This window comes from Oryzias melastigma, linkage group LG24 (assembly GCF_002922805.2).
Source record: "Oryzias melastigma strain HK-1 linkage group LG24, ASM292280v2, whole genome shotgun sequence".
Taxonomy (NCBI): Eukaryota; Metazoa; Chordata; class Actinopteri; order Beloniformes; family Adrianichthyidae; genus Oryzias; species Oryzias melastigma.
This window is the reverse complement of record NC_050535.1, coordinates 7,260,393-7,287,701: the sequence shown is the minus strand read 5'-3', so window position 1 is coordinate 7,287,701 and position 27,309 is coordinate 7,260,393. Positions and strand designations below refer to the sequence as shown.

Genomic DNA, 27,309 nt, shown 5'->3' with positions numbered 1-27,309 from the left:
AAACAACAGATGGAGTGCATAGTGTCTGTAACCCAGATTCTATTGCTCTAATCCCGCCTTTGCTGCAAGAATGTCCACTTTGCATGCTGGACCTAAACTCCGCTTGGGATTTGAACGTGGCTGAGCCGGGTTAACGGTAGACAAGTGTTGTGTCTCACCGTGGAGCTTGGTGGGGTCACGTCATGAATGATTACGACTGGAGTAGCTGAGTTCAAGGTGACCTGATGAAATACAAATTTTTGAAAACCTAGTTCCATGACTCCTTTGAGGAGGGAATGGGGGGTCGACGTTGGGTAGTAGTCACAAATCAGCTGATTTAATGTTTGGGGGGAGGGGCTGGAACAATCAGCTGATGAGGTTAGTGGCGGGGTTTGGATTGGGTGTCTTCAGGGAATCACTCAGTTCCCATAACATTGTTATCCAACCTCCTAAAACCAGGTCACTGATAGGATTACTCAACTGAGGCTTTTCCTTCTTCTTCATACCTACCTGAACATAACATACACCTCTACATAGGTCTATTTTTTTAAATGTTCTGAATTTAAGGTCAATCAAATACAAGAAAAGTCAACATTTCTTCCTCTTTTTGCCTAATCTTTTTATTCAAGTCAGTGTCCTGCCCCTTAATCCCCCTCCCGTATTGCCCTTCTTCTTCAGCCCCGTCATGACCACAACGATTAGACACCCTTGCCGTTTAAGGTTGAAAAGACCATGTCAGGGCTTTTCTGGGTCAGGTCAGAGGTCTTGCTTGGTGCAGGGGATTGCGCTGTAAATAAGTTGATGAGGAATCCCTAATTACATGCCTCTAATCTGTTTCAGGGTGCCAGTCTCCAACCTAGCTGTCACGTCGCATGCCTTCTACTCAGGGGAAGAATGAGCAGGAGAAGACGTGCAGAGCTTTCAGAAGGTCAGAGTTATTTAAAGTTTGTGGTATTTAGGCAGGAGTTGGTGTCTGTCTGCAAATACAGCAAATTCCCACTAAATGTAATTAATAAAATAAAATTACCTGCTGTTTCTTAGAATCACATTATGAGTAAACTGGCTTTTCTGTTCATTTTTGGTAAGATTTGTGCCATCTGAATATAATTTAATGATAATTTTTACAAAAATTCAAGTGATAAATCAATAATCTACTATAAAATTCCAGTTTTGGACTTTCCTTTTATGATATAATAGAAAAGGCTAATCTAGAACCCAATTGAATAATCAATGAGAAAAGAGAGCGTCTCGTCTGGGACGAGTAGAGGGACACTCCGGTTGGTTCGTGGCATTTGAATTTGACAGAGGTCATGGACAAACGCGCAGAAGAACAGCTGAATCAGCTGGGATCTCAACCAGGAGGGCGCTAAGGTCAAGGATCAAGGCCTTGTCCAAAGCGTCTTCCATCTACAGACAGCCATAAACTGCGCCCTTCGTCAGCAGCCTCCCAATGGTGACCTATTATGGCAATGACCGTCAAAAACAGTACGGGACACGGAGCGAGGGGGCAGTCACTGTCGGTGGAACTTTTTTTGACATTCTCAGGTGTCAAAGGAATTTGCTTGCCTGCAACATTTAATCACTTTATCTTCAAAGTATTAAAAGTAGTTATGTATTCACATGAAATATCATTTCTTTTGGTGTATTTTTGCACAAATCTTGTCCAACTTAATGTAGTTTTTAGACACTAGATGGAAACTTGCACGTCTTATGAAGCTAAATAGATTGAAAACAATGTAATTATACCCTTATGAGTAAGATGAAAAAGTTGAAGTAAAAAATAATAAAGTTAAAAATTACATTATTTTGAATACAGTTTATTCATGAATTCCTTCTTTATACCTTTTATCACTAGAGTTCTTACATTCTATCGACTTCTGTATCTTCAACCGTTTTTGCAATTCTCGAAAATTAATTGTCAAGGAGTTATGGTACGTCAACGAGGTTTAGGTGTCGCTGGCGGGAACTTAGGTGTTAAACCAACACATTTTCACTCCTAACTCATCACTGCTTCACGTTTGGTTGAGGACTCTTCCGTGTCAACAATTGTTGTTTTGGGTGTCCCCAACTTGTTTTTTGGACCTACTGCCATTCCCATTAAATAACTGGTCCCCAACTTCGGGGATACTAACTGGAACCGGCCCAGTACTGAGACACGGAGCACACCTTGACCAAATACCGCTACCTTAACCCAGTGCCGGTTCGCAGACCCCAACCGGTTCGCGTCTAGTACTAGTTGATGTCCGGTATCTTGTCTCACGTCGCTATGGCTCCAGTACTTCATTTGGTACTGCTTCCAGTGCCGGGTTACGGTACTGGTACCAGGTTTGGTCCGTAATTTAAGTAATGGTCCTTTCGTTTTTCAGTGTCGCAGAGTTTTGTGTTACCAGCTATGTCTTTTTGCCCTCTCATGATTATGTTTTGTTATTAAATATTTTGTTAATCCACAATCTGGATTTGAGTCCTTCCTGCTTCTGGGTTCCGTTTTGCCTGATTCCTCTAACATTTACCTTAATTTAGCATCTACTTAAGATTAAAAACATGTCTATTTTTTATTAATTGTGGAAAACAAATTTAGCCATCAAAGGTTTAACAGAAACAGTGCAGTTGCTCATTATAGGGACATAGAATAGGGTTAACCCTAAAAGTATCCCATATCCGTTACATAGGATTAAGCCAGTTTGTAACTCCTTTACCCAGTTTATGTTTATAAAAATAGAAGTTAAAATTTACAGTAAAAGTAAAAAAACAATCACAAACAGAAGACAAACAAATGCAAAAACAATGTTGTCAGTCATGCTAGTTGTAAGGAAAATGCAAAATATGGACTAATAGCAGAGTGTTATTGATGAATAATAAAACCAAATGAGTTAAGGAGTTAAAAAAAGAAATCTGACATAAATATTACTCATTTAGGCAAACTAAGTTGAGACGCCACCAATTATAAAAGCACCATATTCAGGCACCATTGGGGGACTAAAAAAATTGAAAATGTCCACTTTTTCTCACATGTTTTTGACTCTAATTTTAAATTCCCGTAACATTTAGTGTACATTTCTGAAAGAAATTAGTTTGACTGACCACACTTCTATGGTAGTAATTCCACCTTGAGTGTGAAACTGAAATCAGAAAGCACAATAATGCAGGGGTACAAAGACGAGAGTGTCTCAAAGCGTTTGTGATGAAACGAGGTCAAAGACATCACATGGAAACCAGCGACTCAAAAGAGCCGCCGGAAAGAAAGGAGGCGGATTTCGTAGAAACTAAAAGTCCTTCGGATTTGAGCGTGGGCGTTTTTATAGGCTTTAGGGGCAAAATCAATAAAAGAAGTGAAAAAAACACTCCTTTTAACTGCTCTATTACTGCAGCAATTAAAGAGGCCTTCAAAGGGCTGCTCTAATCAGCGGTTAAATAAAGATAGGTCCAGGCGGCGCTTTGGATGCTTCTGCTGCTGTAATCTAACACCTAACACATTGCACTCTGTGGCCCCTTGAACTCAATAAGTGTGTGTGTGTTTGTGTGTAAACGCTCTTTTGTGTTTATATGTCTTTTCTTCACTCACTCACATGCGGAGTGGCCGAGCTTGTTTTGACAGCTTCTATGTGGCTAACGTACTTTTAAAGGTAGATTGACCTGTTTGAGCTTCCGCTTTTACATCCTTGACTGTCAGTCATCCCGACTGACCTTCGTCTAAACCGAGGTGAGACAAAGGAGACATATATGCTCAGCTTATGCATACGTTCTGTGGCAGTTACAGTGCGGCATTCAGCTCTAGGTATCCGTGACCCTTCCGCTTACCTGCCGCCTTATCTGCCGCGCCACAGACTCATTCTTCATGTGTGCAGGCTCCCACCGTGATAACGATCCGAACGGTGAGTCAATACTCCAGCCTTGGGTCTGTCTTCGCTGGCCTCTCCCTGCTTAAAGAGACTCTGTGTGGACAGAGCGGATTCCAGGCTGAGCAATGAGTTTGCTTAAGGTACACTGAGGCCAAGAAAGACAGGTGGCAAAAGCTTTTACACAATATTATTGGATGTTATTCCACGGTGTTGAAGTTTACAGGGTAATTGCTCTTGTTTGATTTTAAAGTTTAACGCGCTCTTGAGCAGATAAGGGCATATGGCTTTACTTTTACATCTGCCTGTGTCTGCATGACTTGACCGGCCAAAGTCTCAATAAAAACAAGACATTTTAAACATATATCATGATTTTTGCTGACATGCATTTTTCTCAACTCGTCACATATTGACGTTTGGTTAAGGACACCTCCGTGTTACTTTTTGACGCTTTGGGTGTCCCCAAGTCGTTGTTTTTCGATGTACTGGCTGTTCTCATCAAATCACGGGTCCCCAAGCTCCAGGCAACGAACCAGAACTGGTCCAGTACCGCGACACGTAGCACCCTAGTACCCTAACCCTAACCTGACATCGGACAAGATGTGGTTCCGGACCCAAAACCGGTGCCAGACATGGTACAGGGCGGGGTACAAAGTGCGAACCGGACGGGCTACTGGACACAAACCAGTACCAGGTTAAGGTTAGGGTACTGGTATTGGGTTAGGGTACTGGTACTGGACTGAATTTAACGGAAGTGAGTTGTAAAAGTTAACCTTTTCGTTTATAAATCTCAACCAGTACCGGGTTTAGGGTTAGGCTACTGGGTTAGGGTTAGGCTACTGGGTTAGGGTACCGATACTGGGTTAGGGAACCGATACTAGGTTAGGGTACTGTACTGGACTGAACTCAATGGAAGTGAGTTTCAAAATTTAATCTCTTTGTTTTTAAATGTCAACCAGTACCGGGTTTAGGGTTAGGATACTGGGTTAGGGTACCGATACTAGGTTAGGGTACTGTACTGGTATGGGTACTGATACTGGGCTAGTGTACCGGTTCTGGGTTAGGGTACTGGTACTGGACTGAACTCAATGAAAGTGAATTTCAAAATTTAATCTCTTTGTTTTTAAATGTCAACCAGTACCGGGTTACAGTTAGGGTACTGGGCTAGGGTACTGGTACTGGACTGAACTCAACAGAATTTAGTTGTAAAAGTTAATCTCTTCCTTTTTTAAATTTTCAACCAGTACCGGGTTAAGGTTAGGGTACTGGCACTGGTATGGGTACTGGTACTGGGCTAGGGTGCCGGTTCTGTGTTAGGGTACTGGTACTGGACTGAACTCAATGAAAGTGAATTTCAAAATTTAACCTCTTCGTTTTTCAATTTTAACCAGTACCTGGTTAAGGTTAGGGTACCGGTACTAGGTCATGGTACCAATACTGGACTGAACTTGACGGAAGTGAGCTGCAAAAGTTAATCTTTTCGTTTAAAATCTTAACCAGGTTACGGTTGGGGTACCGGTAGGACCAGTATACATCCGGTACTACGTGGGTTGCTGACCCTTGATTTTACGAACAGCCAGCACGTCAAAAAATTAGTTGGGGACACCCAAAACATCAAAAAGTGACACAGAAAGGCCCCGGACCAAACGTCAATATGTCACGACTTAGGGACAAGAATGTGCTGGTTTTAAAGTCCATGCATTGTTCCTATAGACAACTTGTTTTCCACATTCCGGTAAGGAAGCATCCACCACTGAAGTGTTACAAAAGTTGTTACTCATGTGGTTGAGAACTGGAAGTTTAAGATAAGATAAGCAGCAGGTTTAGCAAATCTATAGATGCACTCTGCACATCTTTCAGCTTCACACTCAGAGATGTTTCTTTTTTTTCACATACTCACCCTCAACTCATCACATACTGGTAGGTTTTACCATCAGCACTTAGGCGGCACATTTCAAAGCAGCCTGTCCCTCATTATCAGGCCCACACTTACACTTTGTGAAGCCACTAAAGGAGTAACACGTTGGGAAAACTGTGGCGTTGTTGTCTCTTCGTATGATGAATGAAATAGTTTCCTCATGACAATCGTGTATGACTTTGATTCACCTTCCCTTCATTCTAATAAACTGTTTCTTCACACTGATGATATTAAGGTTCAGCTGCAAGCATCCGTTGTTAGAAGTGTGTACTCAGACTGGACACATTTGCTTCACTTATCTGGAACACATTTTCAGTCTGAATACACCCAAGTGGATCCTGGTCCAGGACCAGGAATCGCTCTCTGACCCATTTTTCTAGGTGGTCTCAGTTTGTTTTCAATTGGACTGATCTCCAGTTTCATCTGAGTTCCTCAGTCTGAAAAGACTCCATGCTCGGAGTGGAACAACTGGACCAAAACGGCCATCGTAGCTGGGCATTATGGGATGGAAACAGAGTAGGGGAATAACGATGAGACACAGCAACTCATTGAAATGTAGTTGAATGAATGCAGGCTCATTAAAACAACGTTTAACGTGATACATATTACTTCTAACTGTGTTCTTGACAACATATACATCATAGACACTTATAAGCGTACCTTCTTGGTGGTCATCTCTTCAGTAACCACCTGGCTGCATGCCTTGACGCACCAAAGTTGCAACGGGTATTCAAAATTGGTCATTGAAATTGTCAGGAATTGGTCCCCTGTCTCCGCCTCTGGCCATCAATAGGAGCCATCACCTGAATACTAGCACTTCCTGGGTCTCTACACTACACTTCCCATCAGCCATCTTCAACTCTGAGTGTTTGCCGCCTGCCCCGACCCTTGCCTGGACCCTGACCTCTCTGGTTGTTCTCTGATTTCCCCATGGTCGTGTTTGATCTCTGCCTGACCCTGATTTAGTTTTGTGGATTTTTAGCTGTGCTTTACTCCTGGTCTCCTGTCTGGGCCAATAAAACCTGCTGCACTAGCAGTCCGCTTGGGATTTCCATTATTCTGATTCTTGTTGTTTTGCCCCGCCCTTGTAATTCTTGGCCAAAGACTGAAGAAATCTTTAGTCACATGGTTTTGTTTACAAGCTTTGGTTCAAAACAGGAAAGTCTGCTTGACGGCAGTCCAAATACAGACCAAAGGCAAAGTTTAGGACTCGATCTGGACCAAATAATGCGAACTCGGTCCGGACCAACAGATTTATCCAGACTGAATACACTCTTAGACTTTAACAGAAGTCTCTAAATCAAAGTTCAAGGCACAACAAGTCAATTAAAAACATATAGAACCTTTCATAGATATATATCACAACCAGCCCCAGCAAACATTTCAATGTGGACCCCATAAGGTTTATCTTTGGACTGAATTGGTGGGCCCCAGGTGGGTTCCATGGTGGCCCCATCTGTATTTACCTACATTGGTGGGAAATGAGTGGTCTGGGTCCCTACGCTACCCAGTCGGTGGAAAACATAGCGAGCTAGCAGGCTGCCTGGCGGACAGCGTAGCAAGTTAGATAGCCAGACTATCGAGTCCCCACTCAAGCCAGGGTAGGCAAACACAGATGGGGCCACCATGGACCAAATAATTCAGGCCAAAGGTAAAAGTGTCTTTGAAACCATGAGGATTCTGACTAGAGAAGCAAAGATTCTGTTCTGTTGAATGGGGGACCCAACGATCTGTAATGTACTGAGGGACAGTACTTATTTCATAAAGAACTCTAAGTTGGATTGGTAGCCAAAGTTACATAAAGTTTTAGGCACTAATATTCTGGCTTAAAAAAAATGTCCTACATTTTATAAAATGAAACCTGCTAACCCTCGCGAGTATGTGTTTTCTAAGCGGTCTGGAAGTGGCTCGGCACTTTGCGCTGCTATAAATATGTGCCCAATCTATTTTTGGACACACAGCTTTAAAACGGAAAAGAGTAGACGAGTTGGACAGGAAATAAACCACATACACAAGACTACAAGAGGTTCTGTTTTTATATTTTACCCCTTTTAGGTGCTATTTTGTATTATATATTTATTTCCGTATTTTAAGTTAGTTTAATGACATAACAACCACAATCCCCCCTTTGACACCTGTGCTCGTGTCTATAGCTTACTTCTCTGTGACATTTTGATGTTTCACAAATCCTTCTTCCCTCCTCCCTATTAACCCCTGTCACCCCACCCCTCCCAGCATTTCCCCGTGGTTAAGCCGGTGTTATCAGTGGTCTCATTAGGACAGCATTAGTGTCAGAGATGGACACGAAGATACGGCTCCACAGCTGGATCGGGGAAGCTAGAGAAGACCTCAAGCTGTTTTTTCTTATCGTCTTTACGGCCTGTTGGTCTCACAGCCTGCCGGTCAGAGGTCACTTGTCCACAGGAGCCGTCCGGCTCCCTCTCCTCGATGCACTGTCACTACGATTCACCACTCACGCAGGTCACTGTCACTAGGATCCCACACAGCCGTCACTCACGCGCCCGCGAAGGCGCTCTGTTCTTCCGGAAGGATGCAAATCTCTGACACTAGTGAAGCAGTCAGCAACTTTTGTCTTTCATTCATTTCAATTGTTTCAGTGGTTGAGCTTAGATTTTTAAAGTCTTGTACAGCATTGTAAAAAATCATAATTTGGCAAGATTCCTTTATTAATACATTAACAAACATTATTAATATTAGTTAGACATGTATTAGTACAATAATGTTTATTAACATACTTAGTAAGAAATATTAACACTTAAAGTGAGACCATTGTCTACAAATGTCATATTAATAAACTGCTTAAAAGCTTAATAAATGTAGTAAACATCATTATCAACATTATATTGATAGTTTTGCTGCACATCATCTAAAGTGTTACCCATAATTCAATTGGTAACAGTTTATAGAATGTTGTGGCTCCTTGAGATAATCTGTAAAAGACAACTATTAAATGTATTTTCACTTGTTGCTATAGTGTAGTAATTTGCAATTTTAAGATCTAGTGGTTGAATTGTCTCATTCTGAACTATTCATTGTGACAAATCACCATTGACATTTATACCACAGATATAAGATACGTTCAGACTACATTTATTCTTGGCAGAAATATATATTTTTGCAAGAAAATGCACTTTTTTTCTTGCAAAAACTAATAAAATCCTGGACAACAGAGCTCAGGAATTCAAAGCTTGTTGATTACCAGGTTTTTGTCATTTTCAAAAACATTTTTGGACATTTTTTCATTTACTAGATTAATTATTTTTATTTTTTGTAAGAATTCCCAAAAAGTAGAGGCTTTATTTTTTTGACATTTCTTGTTGCTACTCTGTTCCTTACTGCAGCATTGTCCAAAAGAAAGTGAATATTATCATTTATTGGACAATTTGTTTTGCCCTTATGTTGTATTTTCATTTTTTCTCTTGATGTTATGTAACTGGCACTTGTATGAGTCTTATTTATTTAAAGAAGAAAGCAAACAAGTTTATTAATGAAGCACAAAGTCTACCCAAGGCAATTCAAAGTCCTGTACAAAATATATAAAATTAAAAAAAGGAAATAAAAATCTATTGATAAAACACAAGTAAAATCATAAAAATCACCAATATTAAAATTTAGACATTTAAAATCATTCAAAATATATTCATACAATAGTTCTCGCTTTATAAAGAAATTATGCTAGTTTACATTTTTTCTATTTTTTATTTTCTTTAAAACTATACATATATTTTATTTTGAAATGGGTTTTTCATGTACATTTCACTGTTTACACATTCAAATGAGACATGCAGAGAAAAAACAAAACAATTTGACTTTATCTTAGTAAATATTGACTGAATATAAGACTGTAAAGTTTTGCGACCGCAACTAGATGTTCAATATAAATCAAGTTTCATCAAAAATAAAAATGAAAAAATAGCCAGGCACAAAAAAATCAGGTTTGTAAATATGTAAAAAGGGATCTGCAAGCCCATAAAAAAGGTTTGAAATTATTTCTATGGTGTGTTTTTTTATTTTTTTGTCTTTTTTTTTCTTACAGATTCAAAGCAAAAAAGTAGTTGCTGTGCAAATTATGTTGCTGCCTTTATATGTCTTTCTGATTGGATAGCCACAAATCCAACTGTCCAATCAATGAGCAGGTGACTTCCTGCTGTCCTGGAGGCTTTAAGGTGGATTTTAGTGTTAACATAACAGAGAGGATATAGACAGGTGTAGGGACCTCCTTAAGAAAAAAATTTAAAATTACTTTTTTGGAGATTTATATATTTTTTAAGGAATTGAAAAACCGGCATTAAGTTGTTGGGAATTGTGCCTTATTTCGAGCCCGTAGAGACACTTACATGAGTTTATAGTGATTTCAAAGGCTTTTACAGAATTATTATTTAACAATCTGAATCAACTAACGTTTTAAATTAGACCATTAAGTGGTAAATGCTGCAGTTCCTCTAATGACCACTAGAGGCAAGTTTTAGAAGGGAGACATTTCCTATTCAACCACTAATTTTACAAAGCCAACTTTTAATCTAAATAAACAAATATATATTCTGGTTTCCAAAGATTTTAAAAGGTTACGCTTTATTAGTCATAATAAGTCTGATAGGTCATTTGATTTTAATATATCTCAAATTTGCATGAATTTCTGGGTTTGTTTTTGATTGGCCGATGGGTGGACCCCTGAGGAAGCTTACATTTTACTTTATTTTAAGCCAAATGAGGCAATTGTTTTGTGATATTGGGCACTATAAATAAAGTTGAACTCAATTTCAGAACATTGGTAAGTTGAGTGAACATTATAGGCGTCCAAAGTCCTATAGTTCAAAGATCCCTTCTCCAGTAAGGTCAATTATTCTCCTCTGAAACCTACCTCTAGTGGTCATTTGAGAAAAAACAGCATTTATTACTTCCTGATTGGGTTGAAATCTGGAGGTGGGATCATAAGAATCAACAATCCAGATGTGGACGCCACTATTTTACATACCCTAGTGCAGGAACCAGCGATTACCATCTGCCAAATAGTTAGAGGAAGAAGCTCTTACGTTACCTTGATGCAACCCTTGAACACAAAAAACCCAGCTTGTCTCATAAAATGAAATCAATTTGTCAAATTTACCTCTTGTAGAGGACAATGGATCGCTAAATGACCCTCAGGGGTCTTTAAGCCAACCACAATGCAGATGCTTAATCAACCCTGAGGTTCCCAGAAGAGCTGGAGGACGAGGAGAGAAAGGACCAAGTAATATAAATATCTAAAATATCTACCTATCTGTGTTTATTTGTGTTTACTCAGTCGGATCCAGAACGAAGCCGCTTTCAAAACCAAGCAGCAGCTGCTGAAGGTCATATTCACATTTCCATATTATCATCTGCTCCATGTGAAGCAGATAATCGTGTCACACTTGCAGATAGAAACTTGGCAACCTTGGCCCTGTGACCTAGATAGCACCACTTGGGAAACCATGGCCCCTATTCCCATCGCGAGCAAATGTTTCCTCGCCTAATCATTAACACAAAAAAGGCCCACGTTCATGTGTGTTTTTATTTGTTTATTGATTCTGCACCGTGGACTCACTTTGCGAAAGCTTAAGATCAAAACCCCATTGGAGAAATGTGTCCTCTGCCAAATCCCTTTATCTCTATTTCATTTATTGTGTGCATGAGCGGATGTTTGAATGGGCGTGTCTATCTGTTTAAAAAGAAGTCTCCATTTGCAAAAGGTGCTGTGAGGTTTATCAAATCCGTTTGATCTTTGATGTGTGGGTGTGCTTGTGTTAAAGTCACATAAAACACATATTTATAATCACTCAAAAGAATCCGTCTAAAGAGTCATTCTGTCCTTTTTTTCTTCTCTTTCGCCCTTAAGGCTGTTCATTAAAAAAATGAAGGAAAAAAGAATGGAGCAGATGCTGAGATGAAAAGCAAGTGAGAGCTTGACTCAACGATATCAGGTGTTCAGGTGTTCAGGTGAGGAGATCAGAGGTGAGAAGCTGTAACTGTGGGAGAGGGTCTCTGGCTTCACTGCGGAGGTGAGAGGATTCACCTCTGTCAGGTGACAGGATCCCTGAGGGAACGGTCTGATTGGCTGATGAGGCCTTTGGGCGACAGGTGAAAGGGGGGTCAAAGGTCAGGAGAAATGTGGGCCAAGTGAAAGATTCAGCTTCAAACACGCACCCAAAGTCTATCTCAGGAATGTTACAAGACGACGACAATAAAGGATTTTAGCTTATATTAATGGGCCCATACTATGATTTTCTTAAGTATATCCATATTTATGATCATATATTATCTCCAGAACACTAAAAAACATATTATTTATGAAATATAAGTCATATTTGTGGACTGTTTTAATACCCAGAAGTAAAACGACTTAATCTTTGAGGCTCCGTCTTTCGCTCCTTGTTGGTCCCGCCCATTCCACGACGTCATCCTTGAACCTGCCCATAGACCGTCAATGAGCCTCCTTAGCGTGCCTGCTAGAGCTAGGTTAATAAAATCGATTAATCACTTTGAATCAATTAATTAATAAAAAATATAAATCGATTTAGCACATAAAGCTAAAGTCCGCTAGCTTGATGCTAACGTTTAATGGAGTTTCCCATAGGACGGCTAATGCTAACGCTTGGTCAACCTAAAAATCTTTATAACTTCACAGACATGAATTTTACAAACTACTTTAAGAAAATATTTTTAAAGTAACTATTTGTGGTCAAAAACACAGTTTTTTGCTCATATTTTCTTCTTCTTCTTGAATAAAGTGTACTTCTATAGCGCAATTGCCACCTAGTGGCCAAACTGAAACGCCCTCCAGGAGAGACAGAACAATGATTACAATGTATTTTTGTATTTCTAAACAAATGTGTCTAAATGTGTAAACTCAAAATTGAATTGAATTGAATGGATCGAAAGAATCGAAAAAAAAAATCGGAATGAATCGATCCAGGCTCTTGGGAATTGAATTGAATCGTTTTTGGAAATTAGTGTCGATACCCAGCCCTAGTCCCGCTTGTAAACAAACAACTGCAGAACTATGTTGTTATCATGCATCCACACACTTTTACAGTTAACTAGATAACACAAGACCGTCTATATGTGAGGCACAAGTTCGATTGTAGAAATAGCGCCGACTCTGAGACTTGTGCTGTGTCCGAATTCCCCCACTACTGTCAGGGGTCTCACTCTGTGGGTGTCATCTCCAGAGTACTGACTGCACTACATCTCCCAGCAGCCCCTGCCCACAGTTCCTGAATGCTGCTCGGCTGTCTCCAATGTGACACTCACCCACCTGCTTCTCAAGCAGCACTCAAAGCTTTACTCGGTGCGAAGTATTGTTTGTGCCACTCTGCCTTCCTTACTGAGCGTTTCATTCAGGACTTGATCTTCTGTGTACCCGACCTCATCTCTGTTTGCCTGCCGCCTGCCTTGACCCTCATCTGGAATCTGACTACTCTAATCTCTTCTCTGATGCCTCCCTGCTGGTTGATGACTTAGTTCCTGCCTGAACTAATAAACCTGCTGCACATGGAACCAACTGTCTGCCTGTTCGTGAGTTCTACTCACTATATAGAGCGCTCGCCATTTTCTAGTGCTGTCCGAATCTACTAATTCTAAAATCCGAGTCGAGTAGAAAGTTCCCAGAAGTCTTTTAAAAAAACTAGCATGCATCCATTCTCACTAGATTAGCAAATATAGACCACAATGCATTGTGGTCAAACAATTTGGAACCAAAAAACCTGTTTGAAAGTCATTTTTTAAAATAAACCATCCACATTTTCACTATCAGAATGCAGTGGAGTCATAAATAAACGTTGAATTTGGCTTCGTGAAATTGGTGATGTCATATCCGGCGTTTAAAAAAAAAAATGTAGTGCCGTAGAGTTACTGGCGGGTCTGTTGCGCTACAACCACTTCAGATGTGCTGGCTCTTCTTTTGGAAGCTTAATTAAACACCTAAGATGAGCTACAAGATGAGCCACTTCTTCTCCGATTACGACACTTTGCTGATGATCACCGTATGTCCCGCAGAGAAAGTGGGTGTGTGTTCGTTGTAGTCCGGGGTGGAGCTTGCAGCAAAGGTTCTTCCTGGAGGGGGCGGTTCACATCATGCTGACATCAGCACGATAGGACTTGCTCCTTTTTGTGGGTATGGGAGGGGCACAGGTTTTTAGAGGATTACTCTTAAATACATCAAAATATCGCTTTGGGACTCGTTGTAGAGAGGAATGAATATTATAATGCACTTAGAACCTCAAAAAGTAGAATTTTCATTGTATGGCCCCTTTAAAGTTTATCAATGAAAAATCAAAAGGAACCGCTAAAGCATCAATCAGGTAAAAGTTATGAATAAACAGTTTTTTTTATCTTCTCCTGTCATTTCCCTTTTTTATAACCGTATTTGTTTCTCTCACATACCTTACAGCAGGGCGCGGCAACGCCGGGCCGATTATGAGGATGAATGGCTAACTTCCGCCTGCTGTTTATGGAAGAGGGTGTGCATCTGTTATCAAGCTCCTCTTGTTTTATCAGGATCAGGCAAGAGCCGGGGCATTGCTCCTTTATCCGTTAGGGATGTTAATAATGATATTCATGGGGAAAGCAAGAGCAGCAGAGGCGAAGAAAAAAAAAAAAAGCTGATAAACCGGAGTGAGGGAGGGGTTGATCACAGTGTTTTCATGCTTTAACCCTTCAAGTGCCTACTCAACCAAACGGTGGGAAACATTTAGAAAACATGTTTTTAAATATATTGGTTGCGTGAATTACTACCTAAGATATGGAGTCCCTAAGGGGGAAAAAAATTGAAGTAAAAAAAGAAAAAATAAGAATTCTGGTTCGTGACAGATGTGCACCAGATAGTAACTAGTGCGCATCAATTAGTAACCTGAACATTTTATTGTTCATACAATTAAAAAATAAAAATAAAGTTATTTTTTGCTACTTTAATTTTTAGAAAAACAAGCTCTAGTTGGTAACCTACGGAGCCCCTAAAGGGACATCGGAAAAAAAAAATTACTAACTGGTGCGCACCACTTACCAGATAGTAATTGGTGCCCACCAGATAGTAAATGGTGCCCACCAGTTAGTAAGTGGTGCCCACCAGATACTAAGTGGTGCGCACCAGATAGTAAGTGGTGCCCACCAGTTAGTTAGTGGTGCGCACCAGATAGTAAGTGGTGCCCACCAGTTAGTAAGTGGTGCCCACCAGATAGTAAGTGGTGCCCACGAGATAGTAAATGGTGCCCACCAGATAGTAAGTGGTGCACACGAGATAGTAAGTGGTGCCCACCAGTTAGTAAGTGGTGCCAACCAGTTAGTAAGTGGTGCCCACGAGATAGTAAGTGGTGCCCACCAGATAGTAAGTGGTGTGCACCAGATAGAAAGTGGTGCGCACCAGTTAGTAAGTGGTGCGCACCAGTTAGTAAGTGGTGCGCACCAGTTAGTAAGTAGTCCCCACCAGATAGTAAGTGGTGCGCACCAGTTATTATTATTATTATTTTTTTTTTCTTAACTTTAATTTTTTTTTCTGATGTCCCTTTAGGGGCTCCGTAGTAACCAGATTTTTTTTCAATTTTTTTCCTGACCCCCTCAGTTTAAAAAAAAACAAACAAACAAACATTTTTTTTTTACTTTGATGGCCCTTTAGGGACTCTGTACCAAGCAATAAGAAGCAGAAAAAATACTTTTTTGTGTGTCTTTTTTCTTCTTTTTCAGGTAGTTAAAGGGTTAAAATCAAAAACAAACCTACCTGCTGAGTTTCTTCACAACCTTGAAAACAGTTTTCTAGTCCAAAACTTTTCCAAAAAAGCATAGATATTTTTTAAATCTTTTATCACTGAGTTGGAGATTTTGTTTAAACCAAAAAAAAAAGCACTATTAACGTCTGATCCCACTTCACACAGATCTATTAGTCTCCTTTGTTCCCTGATTTTCGGGGACTTCCGCTCACAGATGAGGGTGGCCCCGCATTAAACCCAAATGTGCTCAAAGATCTTCCAGAGACAGACAGAGCAGGTATGGATTAACGTAATCCACCTAAATCAACTCTCTGGATGACAGCCAGGCGCGATGAGCAAACAGTGCAACTCCTCTTCCCATCCTCTCCGTTTATCCCAGAAAATCTTTGACATGATAATTGCACAAACTGTTTTCTCACTTTTAAGGTGCGTTGTAAATCATCGTCCCGTGGGCACACCTGCATAACCTGAACTTCACTCAGCACCTTGAGGAGGACCAGAAACACCCTGCAATTTGGTAATATTTGCGACTGAAGTGCACAGAGATGTATATTTTTATTGCATATTATATCATCGCCCTCCCATCCTGTGTCTGTCTTTGAACTGTCAGGAAACCCGCATTTTTTTGTCAGATATATGGATTTTCTTGCCCAACCCCCTTAATTTTAGTATAATACAATACAGAGTGAGGGGGTGGAGGAGGAGGTGCGCTCTTGTCTTTTGATGTGTTCTTACTCCTTCCAAAGTGAAATATCCTAACAGCTTTGATGTGTTACCCTCAGACCCTCCCCCCATCTCGGTTTTCTTGTGGGAGGGTGATCATGTGTTCACATACTCTTGGTTTCTGGCGGTACATACCTTACATGGGGATTGTGGTCTGTACGTCCATGCGTTTACACACAGGTGCGAAGGTATGTGTGTAGATGAGGTTGCCAGTATCTAACATACACGTGTCAAAATCAAGGCCCGGGGGCCGGGTAATTCTATCCGGCCCTCCAGATCCTTTTATTTTATTGTTATTAATGGCCCGATGTTATCTCCCGCCTATTTCTAACTTGTATAATTTTGATAAAATAGATTTTTACATAGAGTAAAATAGTGAAAGTAATTTAGGGTTTAAGTTGATTTATTCTGGAATAATATTCCTGCCTTTTTATTGTTTATGATTATGTTAAGTTACTGTTGTAAAGTTTAAAAATTGGTATTATGCTAGCTTTTTTGATTATTTTGGCATTTTCTACGATTTTTAGGCTTTTTTGAGTTTAGCTAATATTTCAGCTACATGCTGGCTGTTTTGGCTAATATAGGCTTTTTGAAAAAGTTTTTTAGGCTGTTTTGGAGATAATATTTACTCATTACCCGTTTTGGCTAATTTAAGCTTTTTGCATTTTTTAGGTTGTTTAGCTATTTTTTTAGCTATATGCTAGCTGTTTTGGCTAAGCTAAATTCATTTTTTAGCCTAATTTGAAATTTTGCAAATATTTTTGCTGGCTATAGCTTCATCTAACAACATCAGTGTTTTCAGCTATTAGCTTTAGTGATTTCAGCTAACAACTTAAGCGTTTTTAGCTATTAGCATCAGTGATTTCAGCTATCAACTTCAGTGTTTTCATCTATTAGCTTCAGTGTTTTCAGCTATCAGCTTAGCGTTTTTAACTATCACATTCAGCATCTTCAGCTATCAGCACTCGTTCAGTGATTTCAGCTATCAACATGGGTGTTTTCAGCTATCAGCTTCAGCGTTTTTAGCTATCAGCTTCAGCGTTTTTAACTGTCACATTCAGCATCTTCAGCTATTAGCACTATTTCATTGATTTCAGCTTTCAACATCAGTGTTTTCAGCTATTAGGGTCAGTAATTTCAGCTAACAACTTAAGCGTTTTCAGCTATTAGTTTAAGTGATTTCAGCTAACAACATCAGTGTTTTCAGCTATTAGCTTTAGTAATTTCAGCTAACAACTGAAGCTTTTGTATCTATTAGCTTCAGTGTTTTAGCTGTCAGCTTTAGTGTTTTTAGCTATCAATTTCAGCATCTTTAGCTATCAGCACTAGAATCTTCAGCGTTCAAATTCAGCTTACAGCATTCACACTAGCATTATCACAGGTAATGCTATGTATCTAGTTTATAATTATGTTAAAAAGTTATGGTTTTAAAGTTTTAAAAATGTAGTTTTAGAGTGTTTAATAAATGTTTAATCTGTGTGGCCCGTTACCTAAGGTGTGTTTTGGATTTTGGCCCCTTGTGCGATTGAGTTTGACACCCCTGATCTAATGGTTATTGCATCGGCTTTGGAAGATTTAACCACCCTGAGAGTTTGATTGAGGAAGAGGAAATACCCTTAATGAGCAGAGTCAAACTGTGATCAGGGTACCTTTTTTTTTTTTTTATACCTCGAGTCTGTAAGTTTATGCGTCCTGCTCAGGTGACTCACATCCCTCAAATAATGACACATTATTCGTCAGCTCAGTCAGGCTAAGCTCCCGTTACTTTACAGCTGCCATCAAAGGCAGTAACCGTACATTGTATTTCATCACTCTAAGCCACAGAAATCCAACTTGCTTTTATGAGTCTAAAACTTTCAGCCCTCTAAAGCAAACCCAGTTTAAATCCTCAATTGCAGTTTTGATCAGAGACACTCCTACTTTGAAGAAAGCTGTCAGTCTCAAGCTTTGTTTATGTTGAACTTAAACCGGTCGTTTGGGCCTAACGAGGGTCCTGCCACTTTGGTCGACCATTATTACGGCCCCCTCCAGCCCTCTCCAGTCGGACACTAACGAGACGCCGCACACTGACCTCTGCTGCAGCTCAAATTAGATGTAAATTGTGCCTGATTTTTACAGGGGTCTCTAACGCGATCCAGATTCTCTCTCGATCGCGGCCGGCGGGTCAACGCCGTGAGAACGTCTCGCTCCCAAGCGACACTTGGAGTGGTCGATGAGAGGGGTCACGGGTAATGGTGACCTCACTAGCCTATACTTCACTTCCTTCTAATTAGAGCGCTGGGCCAGATCAAAGGAGCCAACAGCATCGCAGCGGGAGCGCTTCTGAAGAAGGAGCGGGGCTAAAGACGAAGGGAAGGAGGTAGAAGAGGGCATGAGGAGGGTGAGGTAGAAACCTTTTTCTATAAGTAATAGGGCGTAATAAGGATGGAGAGGAATTAGGGTTTTTTTCATTAGTCTTTGGGGTCAGTAGGAGGCTCAGCCTGTGTGTAAAGGTATGAACGGCCTTCATTAGGTGATGGGAGTGTCTTAAAGAGAAGAAAAGAAAAGATGTGAGGGGAGAAATATATTTATGTGAGTGTTAACCCCTAATGCACGTGTGTCAAAGTTGAGGCCCGGGGGCCGGATGCGGCCCTCCAAATCATTTTATTTTGTTATTAATGACCCGATGTTATCTTGCGCTCATTTGTAACTTGTATATTTTTGAAGAAGTATACTTTTGAGGAGAGTAAAATATTGAAAGTTATTTAAGGTTTCTTTATTCTGGAATAATATTCCTGCCTAGTTATTAATCATAAATATGTTAAAAAGTTACGGTTTCAAATTTTTTAAAATTGGCCTTCCACTAGCTTTGTGGACTATTTTGGCATTTACTAAGCTAATATTTCAGCTATATGCTAAGTGTTTTGGCTAATTTATTTTTTTTTAGTCTGTTTTGGAGTTAGGCTACCATTTACATGCTAGCTGTTTTAGCTATTTTGAAGTTTAGCTATTTTTCAGCTACAAGCTAGCTGTTTTTGGCTAATTTAGACTTTTAAAAGTTTTTTACGCTGTTTTGGAGTTTTGCTAGCATTTCAGTTATATGCTAGGTGTTCTGGATGATTTAGGCTTTTTTAAGTTTTATGGGCTATTTTTAAGTTTAGCTAATATTTTAGTTAGCTGTTTTGACTAATTTAGGCTGTTTTTTAAAAAAAATAGTTTGTTTTGGAGTTAGGCTAACATTTACACGCTAGCTGTTTTAGCTATTTTAGGCTATTTTGAAGTTTAGCTATTTTTCAGGTATATGCTAGCTGTTTTGGATAATTTAGTCTTTTTATGTTTTTCGGGCTATTTTTAAGTTTAGCTAATATTTCAGCTAGCTGTTTCGTCTAATTTAGGCTGTTTTTTTATTTTTCGGCTGTTTTGGAGTTAGGCTAATATTTACACACTAGCCATTTTAGCTATTTCAGGCTATTTTCAGCTACAAGCTAGCTCTTTTGGCTAATTTAGGCGTTTTTAAGTTTTTTACGCCATTTTGGAGTTTCGCTAACATTTCAGCTATATGCTAGGTGTTTTGGATAATTCAGGCTTTTTTTTAAGTTTTATGGCTATTTTTAAGTTTATCTAATATTTCAGTTAGCTGTTTTGTCTACTTTAGGCTGTTTTAAAAAAATATTTAGTCTGTTTTGGAGTTAGGCTAACATTTACACGCTAGCTGTTTTAGCTATTTTAGGCTATGTTGAAGTTTAGCTATTTTTCAGCTACATGCTAGCTGTTTTGGCTAAACTATGTTTTTTTTTCTTTAGTTTTTCAAGATAATTTAGCGTTCAGCTACTATTTTGGCTGGCTATCAGCTTCAGCGTTTTCAGCTATCAGCACTAGCATCTTCAGCAGCCAAATCCAGCTTACAGCATTCACACTAGCATTATCACATGCAATGCTATATATCTAGTTCATGTCGTTGGTAAAAAGTTACGGTTTTAAAGTTTTAAAAATGTAGTTTTAGAGTATTCAATAAATGTTTAACCTATCCAGCCCACGGTCTAAGGTGTGGTTTGGATTTTAGCCTCCTGTACAATTGAGTTTGACACCACTACCTTAATGCCTGTTGTCTCGAATTTGCGACAAACCACATTAGCCATAAAATTACCTAAATGTAGCATTTATTTAAAAGCAAAAACACAAGTCAGTGTCTTTTTTAATAGCTGGGTATAAATTCAGCCGTTAAGCGGTTTAAGCACAGTGGAGAATAAACCAGTAACCAGTAGGGGAACCCAACATCCAACTACAGTCTGCTGGCCTCCTCTCTGTCTGACCACAGCTGTTAAAGACGGACCCAGACCTGGAGGAAGACGAGATTTAGCATTTCCTCACCTGTGAATGTGGGGACTCAAGGGACATATTTGAACTCTTTCTTTGGTCACTAATGAGTCAAACAAGTGGCTTGCATTAGAATGTATGAATAAGATATTAACTTAGGCTTTTTTATCTCAAAAGGAGGGCAAAGATACCACACATTTATTTGGAAAGGTTATTAAATAATATATGTTTAATTTTAAGCAGTGGCAAGTTTAAAACATAAAGAAACCAACAATCGGTTTGGGATTCCTTCTTAACAAAAAATGTTTCTTATGTTTTGCACTTTTAGGAAATGCAAGCCAGTGCAGGAACGTAGAAAAACAAGACATATAGTATCATAACTGACCTTTCCCTTTGTTCTTATAGATATATCATGGGGTGGAAGATTGTAAATTTTCATATGTTGGCAGGTTCCTCTTTGGGAGATTCCCACGGCTTTGGTGGAGCCAGAATTCCAGGAGCTTCTTTTAATATTGGGATAAAGCTGTGTCATCCCTGTCACTCACCTGGATTTATCAGCAGGAAATCTGGAAATGAGATGGCATTCCTGCCTCCTTTTGGACCTCAGACCGGCAGGGAAGCAGACAAAGAGAGCCACAGTCATGGAGGAAATGCGATTTGACACTGGGCGGACTATCTTACACTTTGTCAAAACATATAAACTTTCCACACGGGTTTTATGTGACCTTAAGAAAACAGTCAGAAAGCCTTGTTGGCCTCTTATGAATTCTCGTATTGAGAAACCTGTTGGGAAAGTAGACACTAAATCCTGAAGATCGCTCGAGGTGAACCAGCGCACACCAACCCATCCTATTGATGTTGACATGTCCACTGACCTACTCTTTCCACGGACATACGTACACGAATAACTAGCCTGACCCTGCAGTGCTGACCATCGCTGATATCATTTGTGGCGTCTAATTCACTCTCGTCAGTCCTTTGGTGTGAGAAAAACCCTTCACAGCTCAAGAAGCGAAGCGCCTCTGGTCGCATACAGGATAGCGCCTGAACAAAATCTCTCGCTGGAAAAGGACATTTCACAACTTTAGCCAGTTGCGAAAGCGGACATTTCCTAAACTTTTCAGAACCATTTAAATGTGAATAAAATGTAACAGTTTAGTGTACTAGATGAGCTTGAAATAAGATGGAAAACTTCATTTATTTCAAGTCAATATTAACAAGTCTTCCAGGTATTGATTTTCAAGCACCATATTTTTTCTCTGATTTTCTCGGAAGGAAGTCCACTCGTCTCCCTTTTTGAAATAGTCCGGCACAACTTTCACACCTGCCAAATTAACCGGTAAGGACCTCTAGACCACATGTGTCAAAGTCAAGGCCCGGGGGCCGAATTCGGCCCTCCGGATAATTATATCCGGCCCTCAATATAATTTTATTTTATTATTAGTCTGATGTTATCTTGTGCTTATTCTTAAATTGTATAATTTTGACAAAATAATTTTTTTGGGGAGAGTAAAATATTGAAAGTTATTTAAGGTTTAAATTAATTTATTCTGGAATAATATTCCTGCCTTTTTTATTATTCATAATTATGTTAAAAAGTTATGGTTTTAGAGTTTTAATATTGGCATTTTGGGCGATGTTGGCATTTACTAAGATTTTTTAGGCTTTTTCGGACTTTAGTCAGTATTTCAGCTACATGCTAGCTGTTTTAGCTAATTTAATCTTTTTTCTGTTTTTTCGGCTATTTTGAAGTTTAGCTATTTTTTTAGCTACATGCTAGCTGTTTTGGCTAACCTAAGTTTTTTTTATTAGTTTTTAAATCTAATTTGGCATTTAGGTAACATTTCAGCTGGCTATTAACTTCACTGTTTTCAGCTATCAATTTCAGCATCTTCAGCTATCAGCACTAGCATCTTTAGCAGCCAAATTCCTCTTACAGCATTAACACTAGCATTATCATTCATAAATATGTTAAAAAATTATAGTTTTAAAGTTTTTAATAAATGTTTATCCTGTTCGGCCCGCAACCTAAAGTGTGTTTTGGATTTTGGCCCCTTTTGCGATCAAGTTTGACACCCCTCCTGTAGACCAAACATAAGTGCTTTGAAGGTTACACAGAAAAAATGAAACACAGGAACAAAATGGCAAAAATGGTTTCTGAACCTGTAAAGTCAAAAACTAGAGCTAAAAAATTCAACTGAAGGCGGAGTCTGGCTGAGGCGGGGCCGTATGGGGTTCCATTTGTGCCAAAATTATGTTTTTGCGTCAACTCTCTATGTATTTGGTCCATTTTCTGTGTCAACTGAACAAGTTTATTGAACATTTATTCATGCCTATGTACTATTAAGCAATATCTTCTGCAAAACGACAGGAGCTAACGACGCTAGCAACTGTTGCTAAGGACTTTTCTGACCTTCAGATCCAACGACAGTAACAAATGCAAAGTTTTAAGCATGAAGCTGAAACATCACAAAGCAAATACAAAGCTATCATCAAAGAAGACATTGCTTATAGACATTGAACTTTCATATTAAGGCGGAGCCTGCTCTAAATCTTCCATTTATTTTATTTAAATGTCCTTTTTAAATTAAAAAACTGATGACAAGACATAATTTTCATTCATAAACACTCCAGTGAAACATGAATGACATGCAGAACACCCACCGGTGATGGTTCACAGAGACACTCAGCCATGAAACTGCACATGCAAACATACATGTGAACAACCAGCTATCCACACCAGTTCATTATGGTAACAATTACTGGGGTAATCAATTGGCCAAATTATAGACCAATAACTGAGGCCTCATTGTCTAAAGCGGAACGCCGCAGCCTTCATCTCTCCCGACTGGTTTGAATGCATCATTTTGGGCTTGACCCCGTGCACCCAATGAGCTCCTCCTCTCTTTTCCCCACCCTTAATACCTTCCTGTTTCCATTAACAGGCTGTGGAGGTCACAGCATGTAAAGGTCAGAGTTTAAAGGTCACGCCGACACTCCGGTGGGGGCCAAAAATAGGTGCTGTGTGATTTTAACCACGGAAAAGCTGGGAGCTATGGTCCAGCGGCAAGATGAGTTATGTCTTCTTCAAATGAAGAGTGAAGTACAAGCTCCAAAACGCCCGTACGTATACTTTAGAGTATGTGCAGCCGAGTACTGACAGCTATGTGCATACCAGAGTCATTGTTTAAAACACTAAAAGAAAACAAAACCAGAGAAATTTTAAGCTTGCCCACAGGAATTCAGTGATAATAGCAGGGAGGAGAGGTAGCCAGGTTGTTAAAGTGCTGGTAAAATCCTTGGGGCTGGCTTTAGTGTTGCCCTTTCCTCTCGGCACAAGGCTCAGTGACAGATGTTCGCTGGCACAGACGCACGCAGCAGCCACGGTAGTAGCAAACGAAATGTAAATGAAAGCTGCTCTGTTAGCGCCGCGGCATAAATCAGTCACATCTGTGCTCCCACAGTCTGCAGGAGCTGAATGGGCCTGCATGCTGTCCTGCATTCCCAAGACGTTTCTCACCTGCGCTGCTAGAGGCAACAAGGATGTTTTTGGTTTTATCGGAAAGCTTTGGGGCCTGAGTCTGTTGGTAGAAACCGCAAGATAAAAGTTCTCTAGAGGGTTTTTGTGAAAACGTCAAGGTGTTTTACCCTATCGAGTGACCCACATAGAGAACCTACTTGTAAAGCTAAGGAGACATAGTTTACTTAGCAGTATGGCTGGGTGTTGATACCATCTGCTGTAATGCTATAGTGGAAAACGAGCAATAAAGACTTTCGCTTTTCTCTGGTGCTACATACCGTATTTTCTGGACTATAAGTCGCTTCTGAGTATAAGTCGCACCACTGGCCAATCAATGGGAAAAAAACGCGACTTATAGTCTGAAAAATATGGTAATAATAATAAAGAAAATCAATAAATATCCTCTCCTGTCATAATTTCAGACTGCAGAACGGTGGAATAAAAATCTAAAACGCTAAAAAGTGACGCGTAAGCGATCTTAATCAAACGTCAAGATATGACGACATGGGTATGTGAAAATGTTGAAAAACTACAGAAGCCTGTTGAGTACGGTAGTTTCCGGACTATAAGTCGCGTTATTTTTTCATGGATTGACCAGTGGTGCGACTTATACTCAGGTGCGACTTATAGTCCGGAAAATATGGTATTTTTCTTCCATACATTTTTTTTGGACGTCCATAGTTCTTTAGCTCTTTCAGCTATTTAGCTTATTCAGCTATTAAAATATTCAGCTCTTTTTATGCTACTTTTTTGTTTACTGTTTTGGTAGTTACAAAGGATTTCTAGGCTATTTTTGGGTTTAACTAATAATTTAGCCACAGGCTAACTGTTATAGTTAATTTAGTTTTATTCAGTTTTTTTAGGCTAATCAGCATTTAGCTAATATTTCAACTACATACTAGCTGTTTTGGCTAATTAGTTTTTTTAGGCTAATTTCAGCATTTATCTAAAATTTCAGCTACATGCTAGCTGTTTTGGGTAATTTAGGTTTTTTCAGTTTTTTAGGCTAATTTCAGCATTTAGCTAATATTTCAGCTACATGCTAGCTGTTTTGGCTAATTTTGTTTTTTTCTGTTTTGTAGGCTAATTTGGAGTTTAACTAATAATTTAGCCTTATGCTAGCTGTTTTTGGCTAAATTAGACATTTTACCTTTTTTTTGGCTAATTTAGAATTTAGCTAAAATTTCAGCAACACTAAGCATTTCGGCTAATTTAGAATGGCTAGTCATCTCACATCTCAGAGTGGGAGGCATTTCTGGTGGATCGTCTGTCCTTCTGTTCTTCGACGTGGACCTCACCTCCGGCTCGTCCCCCAGTTCTATCTGGATGAATTCTATTCACATATGTCGTTGTCGAGTAAGAAAAGCTAATTCTTCTTTAACAGTCCTGGTACATCGCCTGCCCTACCCTGGATATCCCTGAGGTTTCTTTTTTTTTTCATAGAATCAGATTTTTTTAAGCAGTTTTTCCTCACAGAGAGGTGGGGTGTCCAAAGTCAGTCCTCGAGGGCAGGTGTTCCTACATGTTTTCCAACCAATTGAAGCTCATTATTGGCCAAACACACCTGATCCAGGTAATCAGCAGTAAAAAAGGACAAGGTTTTTGGAAAACCAGCAGGAGGCCGGTGCTCAAGGACTGACTTTGGACACTCTTAGTCTAAGGGCAAGTCTAACCAGCTTAGTTTAGTTTAGCAATCAACTATTGCTTATATTTTATGACCGACTTTCTGCTTTTGTATAATTACCGGTATAAAGTCCAATCAGATAATTGTTTTGTGATATTGGGCCAATTAAATTGGATTAAATATTTCTGTAGCTTAGAATTTGCAGGGTCATTGTCAGGGTCTGGTTTGTGTGGCAGCTTAGAGAAAACCATGAGTTAAAGCATTCCTTTGAAAGAAAAGAAAAAAAAACTGGCTTGACTCCCTCATGTATGTTAAACATTTGTCACTGCAAGGTAGGAGGCCAAAATGTGTTTGACATTTCTTTCAAAAAGAAGAAAAATGATCATAAATCACACCTGTGTGAGGTTGTCTTCTTTCAGAGGATGTGAAGTTTCAGGGCTGCCCCTATCTGCTGCCATAAAGATTCAGGCCTCCTGACCCGGAAAGCCAGGCCTGTAATAAGAGCCATCAAATCACGTGATTGATTACTCAGCTCCACTGAGGGGAGAGGAGAGGACGCAGCAGGCTGGATGGGCCGGTGCTTGCCATCGGCAGGGATGGTATGTGGGCGTGTGTGAGAAAAAAAAGTGAAGAAGAGACGGAAAGAGCGAAGAGGTAGACATGTATAATAAGGATAGTGGGTGAGTCTGGAACGGGAGCTTTTTTTTCAAGAGCAAGATGACAGATGGATAGAGGCTTAGAGACAAGAAAGAAAACAAGGGGAAAAAAAAGACCTGAAGAGATCAAGAGGAAGTTGGATGAGTGAGAAATGAGGGGAAACAGCCACAGAGACCCCATTAACCTGCAACAAGGTGTAAATCACCGACTGCTGCCAGTCTAGGTCTCGTTCTCTCTGCAGCAGAATCACATTTGCTCCTCAGACTAACTGATTACACTGTTGTTACTCAACAGATTTGTCTCAAGGGCTGTTAAAAGCGACTAAGGTGACATTAACATGATGGATGCTTCGCTAGCACAATGACCTAAGGAAGGGAGTGGTGGAATTGAGCAATTTTTCATCCCACATTTTGCATACCTGTTGTCATATTTGGGTACTTTCTGCTCAGTTTGTTCAGAGATTAAAAACAAGTGTCAGCATATGCGCACGTGGGTGTAAGCATTTACTTTTGTTTAATTTGTCTTCCCTTTTTTTTAATCGAAACTGCACAACATTCCCAAACTGCTTGGTCTGTGGAGATGTCATAATCCCCCTTTGAACCGACTGGTTTCATGCAGAAACTGTATCCTGCGTGTGATGGGGGATGCAGAGAGAAACTGCAAACTCACTCCGAGACCTCACCACACCTGGAGCTTTCTAACTTCCAGGCGTCACACTCGACTGATCGGAAGTTTTATCCCTGATAACAATCACGAATCCCCGGGATCAGGGATAAACAGAAGATAGGATGAGCGGATGATATGGCCATAAGAAAGCAGTGATGCTTGATATGCATGCATTTAAAGCCAGTAGGTGAGTGCGGACTGGGTGGGTGTCAAAATGATGATGGGGGCGGATTAGAACAGGTTTCTTTAAGGTGAAGAGATAGATTAACAGTTTAAAGGCCGCATGGAAACCTGGGATGAACTTTCTGTCCTTTCCTGACCTATATCTTTAAATTGTATGTACTTTC

General features: G+C 39.8%; 1 long non-coding RNA gene across 1 annotated transcript in view; it reads left to right on the top strand.

Moving 5' to 3' along the window:
• Window positions 1-27,309, top strand: part of LOC112158464 — a 77,739-nt gene that overhangs the window by 26,288 nt on the left and 24,142 nt on the right. Inside the window, exons 3-5 of the long non-coding RNA XR_002921314.2 lie at window positions 820-907; window positions 11,612-11,712; window positions 15,903-15,993. This is a non-coding gene — a long non-coding RNA (uncharacterized LOC112158464). The remainder of the gene's footprint in view (window positions 1-819; window positions 908-11,611; window positions 11,713-15,902; window positions 15,994-27,309) is intronic.